The 19,354-nt window shown below is 41.4% G+C and overlaps 1 pseudogene across 1 annotated transcript; it reads right to left on the reverse strand.

Moving 5' to 3' along the window:
* Window positions 1–16,551: 16,551 nt before the first annotated feature.
* LOC147457704 (uncharacterized) lies at window positions 16,552–19,106 on the reverse strand (annotated as a pseudogene). The gene is made up of 4 exons (XR_015188255.1): window positions 18,211–19,106; window positions 17,964–18,132; window positions 17,526–17,679; window positions 16,552–17,272 (listed from the first exon to the last, which is right to left on the reverse strand). The product of XR_015188255.1 is annotated as an uncharacterized LOC147457704 (transcript).
* Window positions 19,107–19,354: the final 248 nt, after the last annotated feature.

A 19,354-nucleotide genomic window follows, 5' to 3' on the forward strand; every position in this document is an offset into this window, starting at 1 on the left:
CTTTCCATGCCCATAACCTCAATTGGAAGAGATCCCGACTCAAGAAGTAGGAGCATATATGGTGTTTGTGTCTTAACTTGGAGAAAGTTTGTAAGAAAACGCTTTTGGACATTCTCAAACTCTTTCCAAGTAGACTTTGAGATGCTCCCGCCCCACACTTCAACTCCATAAAGAAGAACCGGTGTCACCAATGCATCAAAAAGATACTTCTTGAGAATCCAACACTTGATGTTTCCCGCATTACACATGTTCTCAAATGCATAATATGCTCTCTTTCCCGCTTCCAAACGACGCATAGCACATTCATGCCACTTGTGATTGGATGGAACCTCAAGGCCAAGGTACTTAAAGCTCTCAACAACTTCAAGTGTCTCGTTGTTGTACACAATGCATGGCTTCTCCTTATGGTTGGTTTTCACAAGCATAACCTTTGTTTTGGATTCATTTACAAGCCCACTATGCAAGCAAAAGTTCTCAAGGACAACCATAAGCTTTTGTGCATCTTCTAAAGTGTGTGCTAGAAGCACTACATCATCCGCATACAACAAAAGCATGATTACTGCATTGCAAATAGTGACCTCTTCAATGCCTTCTTCTTGTATAAAGTCAAGTACCATTTGTTCCAATTGATCGATGCATAGACCAAAGAGAGTTGGTGACAATGGACATCCTTGTTTAACCCCAATAGTGCTTACAAAAATTTCTGAAATTTCTCTTTCCATGCGTAATTGACAAATCACCTTCTCATAGATTCGAGAAACCGCAAGCATAAACTCACTTGTCACTTGGAGTTCTTCCATCCTTCTCCACAAATTGTTACGTGGAATCATATCAAAGGCTTTCTTGAAGTCCACAAAACAACAATACAATCGCTTGCCTTTCAACCGACTTTCCTCCATGAGAACACGAAGAGTGACAAGATGATCAATGGTGCTATGGCATCGACGAAAACCCGCTTGTCCCTTTGCACGCTTGTCATTCTCTTCAGCCCCATCACTCAATTTCATCTCCATTATGCACCCAAACAACTTTGCCATAAGAGACCCAATCATTATAGTCCGGTAGTTGCTTACATTCTTTACATCCCCTCCTTTATGCAAAGGCTTAACCCAATTAGTACTCCAATCATAAGGCATACCATGTTGAAGTGCAAGGTTGAACATATCACACATCCACTCATGGGTAAAATCTCCCGTCCATTTGATCATCTCCGGCTTGATACCTTGAAGATCTCCCGCTTTGCGAGTGGCCAACTTTTCAAGCCCACCGCATACATCCTCAATAGTAAAAAAAGATGACATACATGAGAGTGAACCATAAAATGGCATTTTTTCAGTATTTGCTTGCTCATATAATTGCCTACAATGTGTGTACATATCCACTAGACTCAAGTTACCAAAATTCTCAACCCGCTTGCCTCTCAAGTTTCTCCAAAATCTTCCACATGCATGTGCCTTTTCTTGGACTTGAAATTCTTGTTGCTTTACTTCCCATCTTCTTCTCTTCTTTTGAATCAATGCCTTGTATGTATGCAAATGACTTTGATAGTTGTCTTTGTCCATAGTTGCATCAAGCTTTATCAAGGACTTTCGAGCATCTTGACATTCTTTATCAAACCACCTTTTGCGTGATCTATCTTTGTTGATACCATGGAGATGCTTTATGGCAAAGCATTCTTCCGCACAAGAACAAATAGCTTTCTTGAAAGCTTCCCATTTAGTTTCCAATGGTGCATCACATTGAAGCTTTGTCATCCATAATTTTTGCTCAACCATTTCAATGTACATTGGTGCCCGTTTGAAATCCATACATAGTGATAACTTCTCTTTCCTTTGGCTGAGATTATCATGCTTAGTTGCTTCTCCACATGAAAGGTCAATACATAAGGTGCGATGGTCGGATTCCGGGGTCCATTGACCAAACATAAAACTCTTTATGTGATACATGATGGCTTCAGAGAGTAGCATATAGTCAATCACTCTATCCCCATTATGTCTCCTACATGTAAATCCATTGGTTCCACTCCACAAAGATACACCATTGGCAATGAGCATACCCGTGCTATTACACATGTGTAAAAGTAACTTTCCATAGTGATCCGGCTCTTTCTCATCCATTGAAGTACGATCATACAAGTGAACTTCCTCCAACTCCCTTGAAATGTATGGCATATCAAATTGTTGAGTATCATGTTGCAATGTTTTTGTGCGAGCATTCATATCCCCAAATACAATAACATCACCTTCACCTTTGAAATAAGCAATGTCCTCTTCCAAATCAGAAAATGGTTGATCTCTATCCATGCAAGCATAAAAGGGAGAATCATGATGAGGAATGTAGCAACCAGCTACAAAAATGGGTGCTCTTTTTGGTGTCATAATTTTCAGCCATACATAACGTTTGTACTTGTCATCTTTCACAATTGATACAAAATCTTCCAATCTTTTCTTAACCATACATGCTAACCCTCCTTGTCCTCTTCGTTGCTTGAGATTCTTTGACCACATCAATGAATGTACATTGTAATCCTCCAAGCCGTTAATCCTTTGTGTATCATGCTCCCAAGTTTCAACAAGAAGTACAACATCGGCTTTGCTTGTTAGTTCATCAATGCCAACCCCCGCATTCCATGGGTATCCATTACAATTCCAAAAGCATATTTTCAATTGTAACTCGGTCTCATAGGTCACGCATTCCTATTTGCTTGAGAGACTTGTCTCCTCCTTGGGCACATTTTCTTCATGAGAGACCTTCTTGTTTTTATTATTCTTTTCCTCATATGCCTTGCGACGCATATTTTGTTGCTTAATAGTACGATCTTCACATACAAAACATTTTGTATCCCTCAAATAGATCCAACTATTATCAAGGATAATCTTTCGCTTGGTCTCATCCGGCATGGTGCATACAATTGGCCGTTCTCCCGAGCGAGGAGCTCCTTGCTTCCCCACTCTATGTGCTCCATAGACCATAACTCCGGACATGCCAAAGTGGGTTTTGAAGAAATCTTCAATAACAATGGCAAGAGAAGGAGGTGTCTCTAACTTCTCTTCGGGAATTCCACGAATAACAATGTTCTTGGAACGTTGCTCCCGTTCCTTCAACTCCTCCACATCCACATTCTCAACATTCTTTGTTTGAACCATAGCTTGCATGAGTGATGAATTAGAAACCACATTGCTACCACATACATCAGCCCAAGACTTGTTTGTGCATACATTTTTCATGTCGCATACATCCCGGCTCATAGTGTCAAATTTCTCCTCTTTCAATACATGGTCATGCTCTACTTTGCTCATCCGCTCCTTCAAAGCATTCAAGTCCACAAGAGAGCGTTTACATTCCTTGACTTCCTCTTCAAGTTGCATCAAACGTGTTGTTTGCATCTCAAGTGTCCTCTTGAGATTCTCATTCTCAACTACAAGTACCCTTAGTGTGACATTCTCCATTGCAAGTGCTCGTAAGTCTTCGCCTTGTTTGTTTACGGTCTCTTGCAATGATACCAAGTACGCCATGATCATGGTTTCCGATGTCGTTGGTTGGGTGGTTGTGTTGCTATCTCCACACTTAGGAGATTTTGGATCATTTTCCACAATGGTTGTGGACCTTGTTGAAGAAGAAGAACCCTTGCGAGTGCCGGAAGACATTGTATGTAAAATAGGAGATGAGAATCGATTTTGTTGAATCTGTTCACTTCGGAAATGCTGCTACAAAAACGCCTTCCATAACTTTGAAAATTTCTGTCTTTACATCAATGCGTAGAGGACTTCGTGCTCTTCGATTGAGGCTATAGATCACCCAAATCGGAGTTCGGATGAAGAAGTTATGATCAAAAGAGTGGACTGTTGTCTACTAGAGAGAGAGAGAGAGAGAGAGAGAGAGAGAGAGAGAGAGAGAGAGAGAGAGAGAGAGAGATTCGACACACTACAAAAGCATGCTATATTCACCAAGTTAAAACAAACCTTACATATATAGATAAAACTTTCCATGCACACTGAGTGTGTTAGCTGCATGCTTTAGGAGATGTTCCCACAAGCACAACATTAGACCAAACTTGGGCTTGGAACCCAACAGATATTAGATTATATGACAAATTAGAATTGCGTCAACCAAGAAGGGTAGTGGCCAATTGGTCCTTCCAACGACTTCCACAAGCTTGATTAGGAGCTTCCAACTAGGAGTTTAATTAGAGGGGAGAGAGAGAGAGAGAGAGAGGAAATTGACTAACGATCAAAGTGTGAGACTTTTTGTCATTTCACTCTTGCTTGCATTGGTTTGTCTATTTTTTTTGGCTTGTGCCCTTGTAACTACATGGATCAAAACATTAGGTTTAGCATCAGAGGAGCTACTTGCCATGAAATTATACATAGAAGAAGAGCAGACAAGAGCTTGATGTTAAGTATGGAGCCTGATTTACCCTTGTAATTTTCTGTGGTAAAAGCGCACATTTGTAAGGCCCCCATTATGAGGAGAAGCCATCATGCGTGAAGGAAAATCACTCACTGGAAACCAAAATTTTCACGGACAAGAATCAGGGGAAACTTTAAAGGCCTCGGGGGCGGAGGCCCCTGAGACTTTTTTTTCGCCGGAATATTCTTTCTCACCGGAATATTATGGCCGGACGGCGGCCGAAAAGTGGTCGGAAAACAACCGGTCGGTTGGCCGGTGGCCGGTGGTCGGAAGTCAATGGCCGGTGGCCGGTGGCCGAATTCAAAAGCGGACTTGTCTTCTCAAGGGCGGCCACACATGGGCAGATTGGAGGGTCCGATTTGGACTTATTCGCACAAGGGCGGCTACACATGGCTGTCTCTCATAAGAGAGGGCAGCCCTTTTGGCCTATAAAAGGATGCCATTTCTACACACATTTCATAGTGTGAAGTTGATGCAACAAGGTGAGTTTGAGGTGGTGAGAGTGAAGCAAGGCAGGAGCTCCATTAAGGGTATAATCCCTTTGTAAACTACTTCTTGTTTTGAAGTACTAAAGCCATTGAGTGGCTGCTTTCCCGTGGACGTAGCCCACATTGGGTGAACCACGTATATCGTGTGTACTCTCTCTCTCTCTCTACTCTATAATCTCATGTATATAAATCTGTCTCTCTCCATTAAGTAATCTACTAAATTATCTATTTAGCTACGTCTTGTTTCCTAACAACTGGTATCAGAGCAAGGTTTGCTCGTAGCTAAATTATCTCAAGGAAAGGATTCCTTGAATTGAGTGGGAGTTATGGCGGAGGAAGGGAAGCTCAAGATTGAGAAGTTCAACGGCAAAAACTACCAACATTGGAAGATGCAGATTGAAGACTATATCTACCAGAAGGACCTCTATTTGCCACTAGGTGGTCTTGCGAAGAAGCCCGCAACAATGGCAGATGAAGCATGGATTGCCCTTGATCGAAAGCCATTGGGAAAAATTTGGTTAAGCTTGGCGTCAACGGTGGCCTTCAATGTTTCGGAGATGAAGACCACGGAGGACTTGATGAAGTCACTTGACAACTTCTACGAGAAACCATCGGCATCCAATAAGGTATTTCTTATGAAGCGCTTGTTCAATCTAAAGATGGCAGAGAATGGTTCAGTTGCAGAACACCTAAATGACTTCAACACAAACATAAGTCAACTTCGATGAGTGAAAATCAATTTCGATGACGAAGTGCGAGCTCTCCTCATACTATCAACTCTACCAGATAGTTGGGACAGCCTTGTGATGGTTGTAAGTAATTCTATCTCTGGCACAAATACTCTTAAGTTTGATGATGTTGTGGGTGTTCTCCTAAGCGAGGAAATGCGAAGGAGAAGCACAGGAGAATCATCAAGTGCTGCACTATCAGTGGAAACAAGAGGAAGGCTTAAGGAGAGGTTCAAAAACCAAAAGGGTCGTGATCGCTCAAGGCGGAGCAAGTCACGCACAAAGTCAGTTCTTGAATGTTGGAACTGCGGCAAGAAGGGCCATGTCAAGAAGGATTGCTGGTCCAAGAAGAAGAAGGAGACAGAGTCTCAAGACAACAAGCCAACATCGGAGGCCAATGTGGCAGGTAAATTAGAGCAAGATGCTCTAATTCTCTCATTAGACAATGTGTCTAATTCCTGGATAGTAGATTCCAGGGCTTCATTCCATGCGACACCACACAAGCAACATTTCCAAGACTACACCAAAGGTAATTTTGGGTATGTATACTTGGGAGATGATGAAGCTTGTGAGATTGTCGGCAAAGGTACAGTTTCTGTCAAAACTGCTAACGGAAATGAATGGAAGCTTAAAGATGTTAGGCATGTTCCTTCTCTTCGCAAAAATTTGATCTTTACAGGACAATTGGACGATGAAGGTCACAACATTGCATTCGGAAACAAACGGTGGAAGATCTCAAAGGGATCTTTGGTGGTTGCCAAGGGTGAAAAAGTCGGTACACTTTACTTGTGTACTGTTAGCACGCAACCTTCAGCTTGTGCAGCAACTACAGAAGTTGACAGTGCGGTGTGGCACTACCGACTGGGGCATATGAGTGCCAAAGGAATGCAAATCCTTCAAACAAAGAAGCTTCTACCAGGTTTGAAAGAAGTGGACTTAGAGTTCTGTGAAGATTGTGTTTATGGTAAACAAAAGAGGGTAAAATTTCAAAAATTGGGAAATGAAAGAAAAAATAAAAAAACTTGAGTTGGTTCATTCTGATGTTTGGGGTCCTGCAAGTACACCATCACTTGGTGGCTGATTGTACTATGTAACATTCGTAGACGATGCGACTAGAAAAACATGGATTTATGTCATGAAGAATAAATCCGATGTATTTTCCATATTTCAAAGGTGGAAAGCCTTTGTGGAGAATGAAACAGGTACCAAGGTTAAATGCCTCACATCCGACAATGGAGGCGAATATTGCAGTCAAGCTTTTGAAAGCTTTTGTGCTAGCAATGGCATTCGGAGGCAAAGGACAACCCCAAGGACACCTCAACAAAATGGGATTTCGAAAAGGATGAACAGGACAATCATGGAACGAGCACGAAGCATGCGGCTACGTGTAGGCCTACCGCTTGAGCTTTGGGCGGAAGCTGTAAGTACGTCTGTGTACTTAATCAATCGGTCACCCTCAACGGCATTGGATGGGGGAGTTTCAAAAGAGGCATGGACAAGTAAACCGGTGAATTATGCATTTCTCAAAGTGTTTGGGTGTGAAGCTTTCATGCACATAGATAGAAGCCTAAGATCAAAGTTAGATGCAAAGTCCAAAAAGTGTTTCTTCATTGGCTATGGAGAAGGAGACTTTGGGTATCGCCTATGGAATCCTGAAGATGGTAAAATCTTAAGGAGTAGGGATGTAATTTTTAACGAACAAAATATGTACAAAGATTACTTGGAAAGAAAACAAACAAAAGAAACAGGTGATGAGTACATGGAGCTTGAGGACGGTGAAGACTCAAGAACTGCAAACGGTGACAATGTGCAACAACGTCAACCAAATGAGGAGCCTCAACCTATTCCCCGAAGATCTACAAGAGCAAGTAGACCTCCAGAAAGGTTTGTTCCTTCCTTCAACCATCTCTTGATCTCAGATTCTGGAGAGCCGGAATCATATGAAGAAGCTATGCAACATGAATCCAAAGAAGAATGGACGAAGAGCATGTAAGTGGAGATGGACTCACTACATCGCAACCAAACATGGGAGTTGGTTGAGTTGCCTAAAGGTAAGCGGGCACTTCAAAACAAATGGGTGTACAAGCTAAAGGAAGAAGAAGGTGGGAAGAAAAGGTACAAGTATAGGCTTGTGGTAAAAGGTTTTTCTCAAAAGAAAGGTATTGACTTCAATGAAATATTTTCTCCTGTTGTAAAAATGAACTCAATTAGGCTTGTCTTAAGCCTTGTGGCTGCTCATGATCTAAATCTCGAGCAAATGGATGTAAATACGGCATTCCCTCACGGTGACTTAGAGGAGGAAATCTACATGCTTCAACCAAAGGGGTATGAAGTAAAAGGTAAGGAGAAAATGGTTTGCAGATTAAAGAAGAGCTTGTATGGTTTAAAGCAAGCATCAAGACAATGATACTTGAAGTTTGATCGATGGATGTTGGATCATGGATTCACAAGATGCAACTCGGATCACTGCGTCTACACGGAGAATTTGGGAGATGGGAAATTCATCATCCTAATGTTGTATGTTGATGACATGTTGATTGCAAGTGCTAACATGCAGGACATCAAAGACCTAAAAGAGGAGCTGTCCAAATCTTTTTCAATGAAAGATTTAGGTGCTGCAAAGAGGATACTTGGTATGAAAATATCAAGGGACAGGACGAAGAAGACAATAAAGCTATCTCAAGAAGATTACATCAAGAAGGTACTAGAAAGGTTTGCAATGCAAAATGCAAAACTAGTTTCTACACCTTTGGCTGGTCATTTTAAACTAACGAAGGATATGTGTCCAAAGACACAAGAGGAGATAGCCTATATGTCTAAAGTTCCATATGCTGCAGCGGTAGGTTCTCTAATGTATGCTATGGTCTGGACAAGGCCAGACATTGCACATGCAGTGGGAGTTGTGAGTAGGTTCATGGACAACCCAGGTAAAGAGCATTGGCAAGCTGTGGAGTGGATACTTAGGTATCTAAAAGGGACAACAACAAATGCTTTGTATTTTGGAGGAACTGATATTTTTCTAGAAGGGTATGCTGATGCAGATATGGCAAGTGACAAAGATACTCGAAGGAGCACTACTGGCTATGTGTTCACGGTTGGAGGCACAGCAGTAAGCTGGGCTTCAAAGCTGCAAAAAGTGGTTTCACTTTCTACCACGGAAGCAGAGTATGTAGCAATGACGGAGGCAAGCAAAGAAATTATGTGGCTTCACAGATTCTTAGAAGAGCTTGGATTCAAACAAGACAATTGTGTCTTGTACACTAATAGCCAAAGCGCTATCCATCTTGCGAAGAACTCAGCCTTTCATTCAAGGACAAAGCACATTGAGGTGAGATATCACTTCAAACGCACTCTTTTGGAAGAGTGACAACTAAAGCTAGGAAAGGTGCATACAAGTGAAAATCGTGCAGACATGTTTACAAAGGTGGTCAACAAGGAGAAGTTGAGCTTTTGCTCATCTTCAATCGGCATTCAAGGATAAGAAGCCAGAATGGAAAGCAGTCACAGGTTTGGTTTGGAGATCAGTCTCCAAGTGGGAGATTGTTAAGTATGGAGCCTGATTTACCCTTGTAATTTTCTGTGGTAAAAGCGCACATTTGTAAGGCCCCCATTATGAGGAGAAGCCATTGTGCGTGAAGGAAAATCACTCACCGGAAACCAAAATTTTCACAGACAAGAATCAGGGGCAACTTTAAAGGCCTCGAAGGTGGAGGCCCCCGAGACATCTTTTTTGCCGGAATATTCTTTTTCGCCGGAATATTATGGCTAGACGGCGGCCGGAAAGTGGTCGGAAAACAACCGGTCGGTTGGCCGGTGGCCGGTAGTCAATGGCCGATGGCCGGTGGTCGAATGTCAATGGCCGGTGGCCGGTGGTCGGAAGTCAATGGCCGGTGGCCGGTGGCCGAATTCAAAAGCGGACTTGTCTTCTCAAGGGCAGCCACACATGGGCGGATTGGAGGGTCCGATTTGGACTTATTCGCACAAGGGCGGCTACACATGGCTGTCTCTCATAAGAGAGGGCAGCCCTTTTGGCCTATAAAAGGAGGCCATTTCTACACACATTTCATAGTGTGAAGTTGATGCAACAAGGTGAGTGTGAGGTGGTGAGAGTGAAGCAAGGCGGAAGCTCCATTAAGGGTATAATCCCTTTGTAAACTACTTCTTGTTTTGAAGTACTAAAGCCATTGAGTGGCTGCTTTCCTGTGGACATAGCCCACATTGGGTGAACCACGTATATCGTATGTACTCTCTCTCTCTCTCTCTCTCTCTCTCTCTCTCTCTCTCTCTCTCTCTCTCTCTCTCTCTCTCTCTACTCTATAATCTCGTGTATATAAATCTGTCTCTCTCCATTAAGTAATCTACTCAATTATCTATTTAGCTACGTCTTATTTCCTAACAAACACTTCTACGAGCTCAAATGTAAGTTTTGACCTCAAATTTGGCACTTGAGACATCATACACATATGAGGTCTTTTGTGGCAAAATGAAGTGACTTTTATCCCACTGACTCCTTATCACTCAAGCAACTCTCAACAACCTCCAGAATTCAGTTTGAACACTTTTTGTGCAAGTTATGGTCAATACAAGTATGAACCTTGCCCAATTTCTATCTTTTGGTACTTTTTAGCCCAAATGTGCTCCAAATGCAATGAAATTTTGGCTAGGGACTTTTTTTATGCTCTAGGATACTAAGGTCTACTCAAATGTCTGATTTGACCCATAACTGGCTCCTAAGATATCATACACGTTTGATGTTTTTTGGCTCAAGATTCACTTATATTTCTACCCAAGTTACTCCTTGATGCACACAAAAAGAATATGTGATCATAGCAAATTTTGGATGTCAAAAGTGCTCAGAATCACTAATTTTTAACCTTTTTCTTCTTGGATTTGTAAAAATATCCTTAAATTAAAAGATATGTGTCCAAATGAGATGAAATTTTGCACTTAAATGTCTGATTTGACCCATATCTGGCCCCTAAGACATCATACATGAAATTTTGGCTCAAACATCACTTATATTTCTACCCAAGGTACTCCTTGATGCACACAACAAGAATATCTGATCACAACAAATTTTGGATGTCAAAATTGCTCAAAATCACTAATTTTTGACATTTTTCTTATTGGATTTGTAAAAATCTTCTTAAACTCAAAAATATGTGTCCAAATGAGATGAAATTTTGCAAACAGGCTTAACACATCATTTCCCAACCTCGGGTGGTCAAAAGTGCAATTTGAATGTTAGATCTGGAGTTGAGACATCATACGTGTATGATGTCTATGTGCTCAAACAATTGGCCCAAATTTGGTCTATAAGCTTGCCTTGTGGTGCTAAACACATTGGTATGCTCAAATGTCAATTTTGTCCATAAAAGTGTCCTGTAGACATCATACACATATGATGTCTAACTAGTCAAAATGATGTGAAACTCACTGCAGAGGTTCCTCACTACACTGGCAACTCACAACAACTTTTCGAATTGAATTTGACCACTTTGGTGTTAGATACGGTCAATTCAAGCACTCACTTGTCTAGATATGTCTTGTGGCCTTTACAATCCCAAAAATGCTTAAAATGCAATGAAATTTGGCCTTTATGCTTCCTCAATGCTCTAGATCACAAGGGTGCATAGTTGTAACTTTTGACCTCAGATCTGGCGTCTAAGACATCATACGCATATGATGTGTAGGTGGTGAGAATGGATTTGTGTTTCTACCACAGGTGCCCCTTCATGTGTAGAACGTGAATATGTGCTCACAACAAATTTTAGACATTAATATTGCACAAAATCATCACTTTTGACAAGGAAGTCTCTTGAAAGAGTAAAATCCCCCCAATTTTCAATCTATACAGACAAACTAGTATGGGGCAATTAGCTATTGGTTGTGTATAGAAGTTCTTTTAAAATTAGAGTATTTTGAGTGTAAAGTGGTTTTCTAGGGTTAGGTTTAATGTGAAACGTATACCTTTGTTACAATAGATTACCTATATAATGTATTGTTTTGAATATAACATTCTAAAATCAAAACTTTATGTTCATTAGAATTATTTTGAATATAACATTCTAAAATCAAAACTTTATGTTCATTAGAATTATTTTGATTGTGTATCTTATAAAAATGATGCATAATTGTGTGTGTGTGTGTGTGTGTGTGTGTGTGTGTGTGTGTGTGTGTGTGTGTGAGAGAGAGAGAGAGAGAGAGAGAGAGAGAGATTTGATTTGATTTGATTTGATATTCACGTCCACGGGGGGCCAAAATGACCCATGGGACCTTTTAGACATTCTCCTCTTTCGAGGGTGTGTTACTCGTGTGACTTTTTTGTGTCTTCTGTGAGTGTTTTGTGGTGTTCTAGTATGTGGGCAACATATGTCCCGAGAGCTGTAGGGGAGGGGTCAGTTTTTTAGAGCAGCTCGGCGAGAGTATGGAATCCGTGTATGAGCTGCTGAAAATCAGCTCGAATATGTGCGTATGTTGGGCATTCTAACGTCACATGTGCTTCATCCTCAAGGGCTCGCATTGTACATGATGTGTATATTCTTTTCTGAGCATCAATTTTCAGCCAGCCGCCTATTTCTATCTTAAGCAAGTGTGATCTTGTACGCATCAGAGTTATGTCTTTTCTTGCCATATGGGGCATAGGTGTTTGGATGTGTACTTGGGCTTCCGGCTTGCTTGTGCTGTAGAGCTCCCAATATTTTGTGTTGACATGTTTGCAATAATATTCGAACTTGGACCGATGTGTGGTCGTTCGCCATTTATTGTGAAGGCATTCAAGTAGTGCTATTTCAAAATTCAGCATACATTCCCCTTCTTTCCCCTTGACAATGGGCATGTCCACATATGCCTCTACATTCCATTTTGCAAACCACTTCCTTATGTCTTGGATAAGACTCGATGTTAAGAATTTACTTTCCTTAGTCTTTTGTAGTGCACATCCGGCCTTCCATGCTATGTGGGGGATCCGAGTGGAGGGCATCAGTTTAACTTTCATAATGTATGTAAGCATTCTTTGCAGGGCTTTCATTTCGAGGGGCCTTTTGCCTGTTTCCAAAAGCAACACTGAATACGGTGTAGTTTTTTTTTACTCCCAGATGTCTACATAGGAACTTCTTTTGTATCTTTTTAATCGCATTCCATGGGTGGGCTGAGATACTAGCTCCCCAAATTTCTACTCCGTATAGGATGGCCTGTACTACACACGTCTCAAATATAATTGCTTTAATTTCCCATCTCTTGATGACTTTTTGTGTATACATGTTTTCAAGTTGGTAATATTTGGCATGCCCCACATCAATTCTATTTCGTGCGCATTGTCCCCAAGCATAATTAGATGGTATATCCATTCCCAAGTACATAAAGCTGTCTACTCTTTCAATTTTCTTCCCTTGGTACATGAGAGTTGGTTGAATTTCCTGTCTTTTTTGAGTCCTCACTAGCATAAACTTTGTCTAGTTTACGTCATCGATTGAGAGCCCCGTGTTTTCACAAAAGGTATGCATGGCATCTACCAATTTTTGAAGAGATACTATACCATGTGCAAAAAGAGCAACATCATCTGCATATATAAGTAGCAGAAGTGTGAGCATTCCGATGGCTGGTCCATCTGGTTCTTCTGCGAGTGCCTGGGGTATGAAGTCCTCAATTTGGTCTATGCATAGCCCAAAGAGAGTTGGGGATAAAGGGCATCCTTGTTTAACTCCCATGTTGCTTGAGAATTCCTTGGACATACCTGCATGTGTTTTCAGCTAGCACAGAACTCTTTGGTAAAGATGTGCCACTGCAATTCTAAGATGGAGTGGTACCCCGATACTTTCCATTCTTTGCAATAGGCCAGTTCTTGAGACCGTGTCGAATGCTTTTGTGAAATCAACAAAACAATAATACAAAGTTTTCCCTTTTAGCTGGCTCTCTTCCATTAAGACCCTGAGTGAAATAAGGTGGTCAATCGTACTATGCTTGGGTCAAAAACCTGCTTGTCCTATTGTGCGCTTGCCATTTGTTTCTGCCCATGAGCTTATGTCTTGTTCTAGAACACTCCCCAGAAGTTTAGACATACATGATCCAACTGTGATGGTTCGATAATTAGTGGGCTGAGAGAGAGAGAGAGAGAGAGAGAGAGAGAGAGAGAGAGAGAGAGAATAGACTTTTCCACACATAATTGTGTGTGTGTGTGTGTGTGTGTGTGTGTGTGTGTGTGTGTGTGAGAGAGAGAGAGAGAGAGAGAGAGAGAGAGAGAGAATAGACTTTCCCACAAAAGAGAGAGGTAGACAGAGAGATTGTGTAATGTAAAATTACTTCCAAGTGCCAAATTTTAGATGAAAATAAGTGAGCATTTATATATGTGGAGCTGCACTTAGAATATGGATGCGGCGAGCTCTCCAAAAATTCTAGTGTGATGCTACTGAAGACCCGTATCTTGTCCTTTTAACAACTTTTTTTTGAGTGGACACAGAGGGCTTGTTTATTGAGTCCAATACGCATAGAATTTTCTACACTTGAATTGATAAGTAAGAAACCCCACATGTAGTTTAGTAGTTAGTCTTTCTGTAAAACATGAATGGAAACAATTGCAAAAACATGCCCAATTTCACATAAGGTTCTACACAATCGGGATCCAAGTTATATTGCCAAACTATTAAACAAAAGCACTAACTCGTTTCCAGTTACATATGAAAAATAGTGACCTTCCTATGCCCAGGTAACAAAAATAGAAGCAAGAAACAAAAGGCAAGACATGTGAAAATCACTCACTCTCCATAAATCAATACATAGACAAGGGATTTTGTAAATAGCAGGAGAAAGGATTATGGTGCATTATTGTAAAAGTATCTAAAGCTTTTAATGGTCAATTTTCTATCATGGATCATGCAAAACTTACCTGATACACAACATCAATGGAAATTAAGGGGGAAACAGGGGAAATGAGGAACTTGTGTGATAAAAGACCGAGTAGAAAGAGAATAATCCATTCTTATGGGCTGATAAAAGTCTCTCAAAAGAGTAAATCAAAGAAGATATGATTGTGCAACAAGTAGGGCAAGAAATGATGTATGTGGTTGATTTTTGCAAGAGCAATGAGCGGGAAAGAAAACATTAGTATGCACAACAAAAATGAAAGCCACAAGCACGCACATAGAGAGAGAGAGAGAGAGAGAGAGAGAGAGAGAGAGAAGAGCTTACAAAGTCGCAAAGGTACCCAAATACGGATGTAAAACATTGTCCATGAGTGTCATGAATGTTGCAAGAGCATTGGTAAATCCCAAATGGCATGAACAAACATCACACAAAGTTGCAAGACTACTGCACATTATGCTTTAGAGTGAGCCAAGAACTTGAAAGAGAAGGATTCTCGGGTGTGCGGTGTTGCATAGAGGCACATTGGCTAAGTGCAACGCAACCCAACATTATGCACCCTCACTATAAATAGCAAATGTGCTAAAGAGGATGATGATGGTGAATGAAGTTAAAAGGAAATCGTGCATGCCCTCTGAGCATGAAAGAGACTCTTGTTCAGAAAATACAGGCCAATGATCACAAAAAATAGATTTTGTTGTTTCAATGTCTGTGGCATCAGAGGCAGAGCTCCCAAAGTTATAATTGCCCCCCTCATTCCTTTGAAGCTGCCTCCCTTGCACAATCAAGACAGAGCTCCCAAAGTTATAATTGCCTCCCTCAGGCCTTTTAACTTGCCTCCCTTGCACAATCAAATATTGTTCCCAACCACATCCAAATGTAGCAATTTCTTATTGCCATTGGATAGGGGCTCAACCAGAGGAGTTAAGCTACTAGTATGAACATCTCTCGCACTAACCTCTTGATGCTCAGTATTGAGACCATCTTCCTCATTGCTAGAGGACTCAACACAAATCAACATTATTGCACATAGCTCTTACCTTTTGCATCTACGCTCTTCTCCTTTGTAGAACCCTTATCTTTTTTCCTTTGCTACTAAAGACCCTCATCTTTTGTCCCGTCTCAATACAAATCAAAGTGTGCAGAACCTTCTCCGCTCAAAAATGTACAAAACTTGTCAAGTATTCCACGGCCGCTGCTATAGACGATAGACGAGCTACGCTCACTATAACTTGTGGTGCTACCAAAATCAATAAGCTTTATGATCATCGACCTAGGAACTCATTTCAGCTCAGTTGATTTCTTCAAGGTACTCTAGAAGCATTTGAAAACAAATCAAAAATAGCCTAAAAGCCAATGAACTAAGCAGACTCACATATTGCTAACACTAAAGCATGTGCATGCTGCATAATCTGTTGATTTACCTTGAGATCAAAGACCTCTGTGTACTCAGAAGATACAAGAAGAACATTTTCAAGTTTCAAAACTTCAGAATATGTTTATTTGCCATGTTAACCAGAAAACCATTTGTGAATAACTGGTTTAGGATATAATCAAGTAAGCCATACACTGCAAATGAATGGTCTCCCTAACATTCAAGCCACAGATTCAAAAATCTGTCGATCGAATTCCCAAACAAGATTAACTGAGAATGGGCAATACTTATTAGCCCTTAAGGAATCAAACAAGCTAGGCCCAAGTTTCTCAAATACCTGCAGTGGGTCACAAATTATACAAGAACATGCAAACAACTAGATAAGAATACAATTTGCACCATGTGCTCCACTCATGGAGAGCTTTCTCTAGCCATCCCAATGCATGTATGGCTCCAAATAAGCCATCGCACCTTGCTTGTGTGCCTAACGAGAGTCCACATGGATAATCTAACAATCCTCTCACAAAACTGATGTGACTGTTGTCCCTTTCTATGCTCGTGGAGTGCTCTCTTTGGCCATGCCGATGCGGTTCGATGATGTGAGATAACTTCTCTTGCAGTGCGAGTTGCGAGGATGCAGCAAGGTTCTTATCGCATCGATTGTTCTCCGGCCCCTCTGACATTGCATAAAGATGGGGCAATAGCTCTCGCTAGCTATGTATCGTACGTAGCTTGGGGCATGAGTCCGAGAGCCCACATATGCAAGTAGGTTCGTCTAATGATATGCGGTGCAAGCATTTGCCGTGAGTTGGCTCTCTGGTATCACTCGCTAACATGGGTGGCAAAACACTCCAATCAAGCATCTCCTTGTGAGTATTACATACATGTGGCTAGACCGATACATCTGTCAAACCCTCCTGCACACTCGAGCCTTCATGGCCCTCCATTTGATGCATCTTCTCTTGGCTCTTGCTCACAGCCCACTGGCCCCTGTCTACCGCAAATGTGGAGCCTATGTGCTCTTCTATGACGGCGAGTGCCTTCTCCTTGCACTACCAGGGTGTCTTGGCATGCCTCCCACATGATATGCTGCCTATATCTACCTTAATCACCTAATCATTTTTTGCATTTGCTTCGCATTCTGACTCCCATCATAAATCCCAACTACCATGCTACCATCCGACTCAAAACCCGAATCAATGACAGCTCTCCCTGTCAATCTGATCATCTGCTTCATCTTCTGGGTATGCCTCTGAATACATACCCCAGTCCCCTTTGGATTCCCTACATAAATCATCGTCCGTCACTGAGGTACTACGCATCGGCTTCTCCTTTCCATTGTCACGTGGCTCAAGTTGTGCGCCCTCGTCTACATCACAATCTTGCTCCATCTCATCTGCATCGCTGAACTCCTGCCAAAGATTGGTTGTCTCTACTGTCATATTATTTTTCCCTGGTTCTCTTCCCATTTTTCCTGATCCCAAATTTGTCATGGCGCAACCGGAAAGATGGCAATATTTGTCACTTAATTTTCATTTCCTTACTAAGGTCCCCTTGATAATTGACCTCAAATCTTTACACACCCAAGACATACACCTTAATCGATAAAATACAATCCTATGGAATATATGTAAAATTTCAATAAACATGTACACAAAAATGCACCTATGATGGTGAATCACTCTCTCCAGGGCTGGATATGGTGGTAGCCCCATAATCCTCCTGTCTTCCACTCCACTGCCGATGGTGAAGTGGTATAACCTTTGGAACTCCTTTCCCTCCAGACCAAGAATGTCATGCACTGCAAAAGCTAACAGGTCTCATAAGATCAATCATTCATTTGGGCAGATTTCTCTCTGAGGAGAAATTGCCATCTATGTTCATTTTTATCTTAAGTATGCAGGCAAAAACAAGAATCCATGACAAAAGCAAAGAATCATGTGTGAGATTTCACACACACACATACACACACACACACACACACACACACACACACACACACACACACACACACACACACACACACACACACACACACACACACACACACACACAGAGAGAGAGAAAGAGACAGAGAGAGAGAGATCTACATCACAGAATAACGTCATATCCCAGTCGTTGAGATGCTAGTTTCATGAGCCCGATGATACAGTACTTGTCCAAGAACTCCTGACTCCCAAAACAGTCGTGTATACATCCAAGCACCCCTTTCCCTGATTGCATCAAATTGTGCAATCATCCCTAAACTGAAGCAACTAAATCCTGTTATTTCCTGCCCATAAGAAGGTGTCATCAAAACACAAAATAACATAGAAACCTGGAATACACAACTCGGTAGTAGTAAATGAACCTGAAAGCAAGGCACCTGTATTGCTAACTTCTCACAATTGGCTTTCCCTAGCGTGTGAAAGGGTAATGTTTCGTGACAATTATAAGGCTTCTCCCACATAAAGTCCTCCCCCAAATCTCTTCGTAATCTCTATTCATGGTCTGAAATTTTGAACCAAAATGTAGAGACCTTTTGAAAGGCCTATCACTCTGTGGAAAAAAAAAGGTCATATGCACCTCTACATTAAATGGTAATAATATAAATGAAAGTTGTGAAGCCACATCTTGAAGCCTCATATTTGGACCCAAGGGAACATTCTTCCATAAAATCTAATAAAAATGATCAATAGATAGAGACTGGCTCCTATCCATGTTCAATGCACTACTCCGCTTAGTTATAACCTTCCATAATGTGTAATATTTGTATACATTCATCCGTGCTCGCGAAGGCCAAGATTCCATCAATAATCGTACGAGAGTCGTGGGTTTTCTCAAGGCTTTTGAAGCCTTAGCAATGATGTTCCACCACACATGATCTTAACTAAGGCAGTTAGGCATGCCCATCCACTTTACTTGTGGCATTCTAAGGCTAGCCATTTGCACCATATTCTCAGATAGCATTATTGCATTTGAAACATCCCTCACAAATTTATATGTGTTCATTGATGCTAGGTGACCTCGAGGAAAGTCTGCAACTAGGCAGCCTACATGCTCCTGTTCAAGCTCCGGTAACACCCTTTCTATGGAGATCCCGCAGGGATTGATTTGCAACCATAAACACCGAGTGCATAGTCAAGATCATTAGTTTCCCAACCATCCAACAAAAGGGCGAGCCACTGAGGTGGCACCAAGGGCATGCCCAAAATCATGGTTACAGTATCAAAAAGGCCTCTCGCAATATTTCCAACTGTCACGCATGTTAAATGCATCTATACTTAATGTTATAGATGCAAAGAATCATCTTTGTAGTGTACGCTCATACCCAACCCCTCAATTCAAGCAAAGAGCCAACTAGATAAGAGGTCCACCATCTTAGCCTGCCACAAGCTTCAGCTAAAAAAAAAACCGAGCATAGCTTTCTAGACCCTTCTTACTTGCCAAACTTCTCTTTCTAATGTTGGCTTCTTCTTCAGGGCATCCTTGCTTGACCTTTTTTGTCTCCATGC

The sequence above is a fragment of the Adiantum capillus-veneris genome, chromosome 5, assembly GCF_014529385.1.
Source record: "Adiantum capillus-veneris isolate H3 chromosome 5, ASM1452938v2, whole genome shotgun sequence".
In the NCBI taxonomy this organism is placed as follows: domain Eukaryota; kingdom Viridiplantae; phylum Streptophyta; class Polypodiopsida; order Polypodiales; family Pteridaceae; genus Adiantum; species Adiantum capillus-veneris.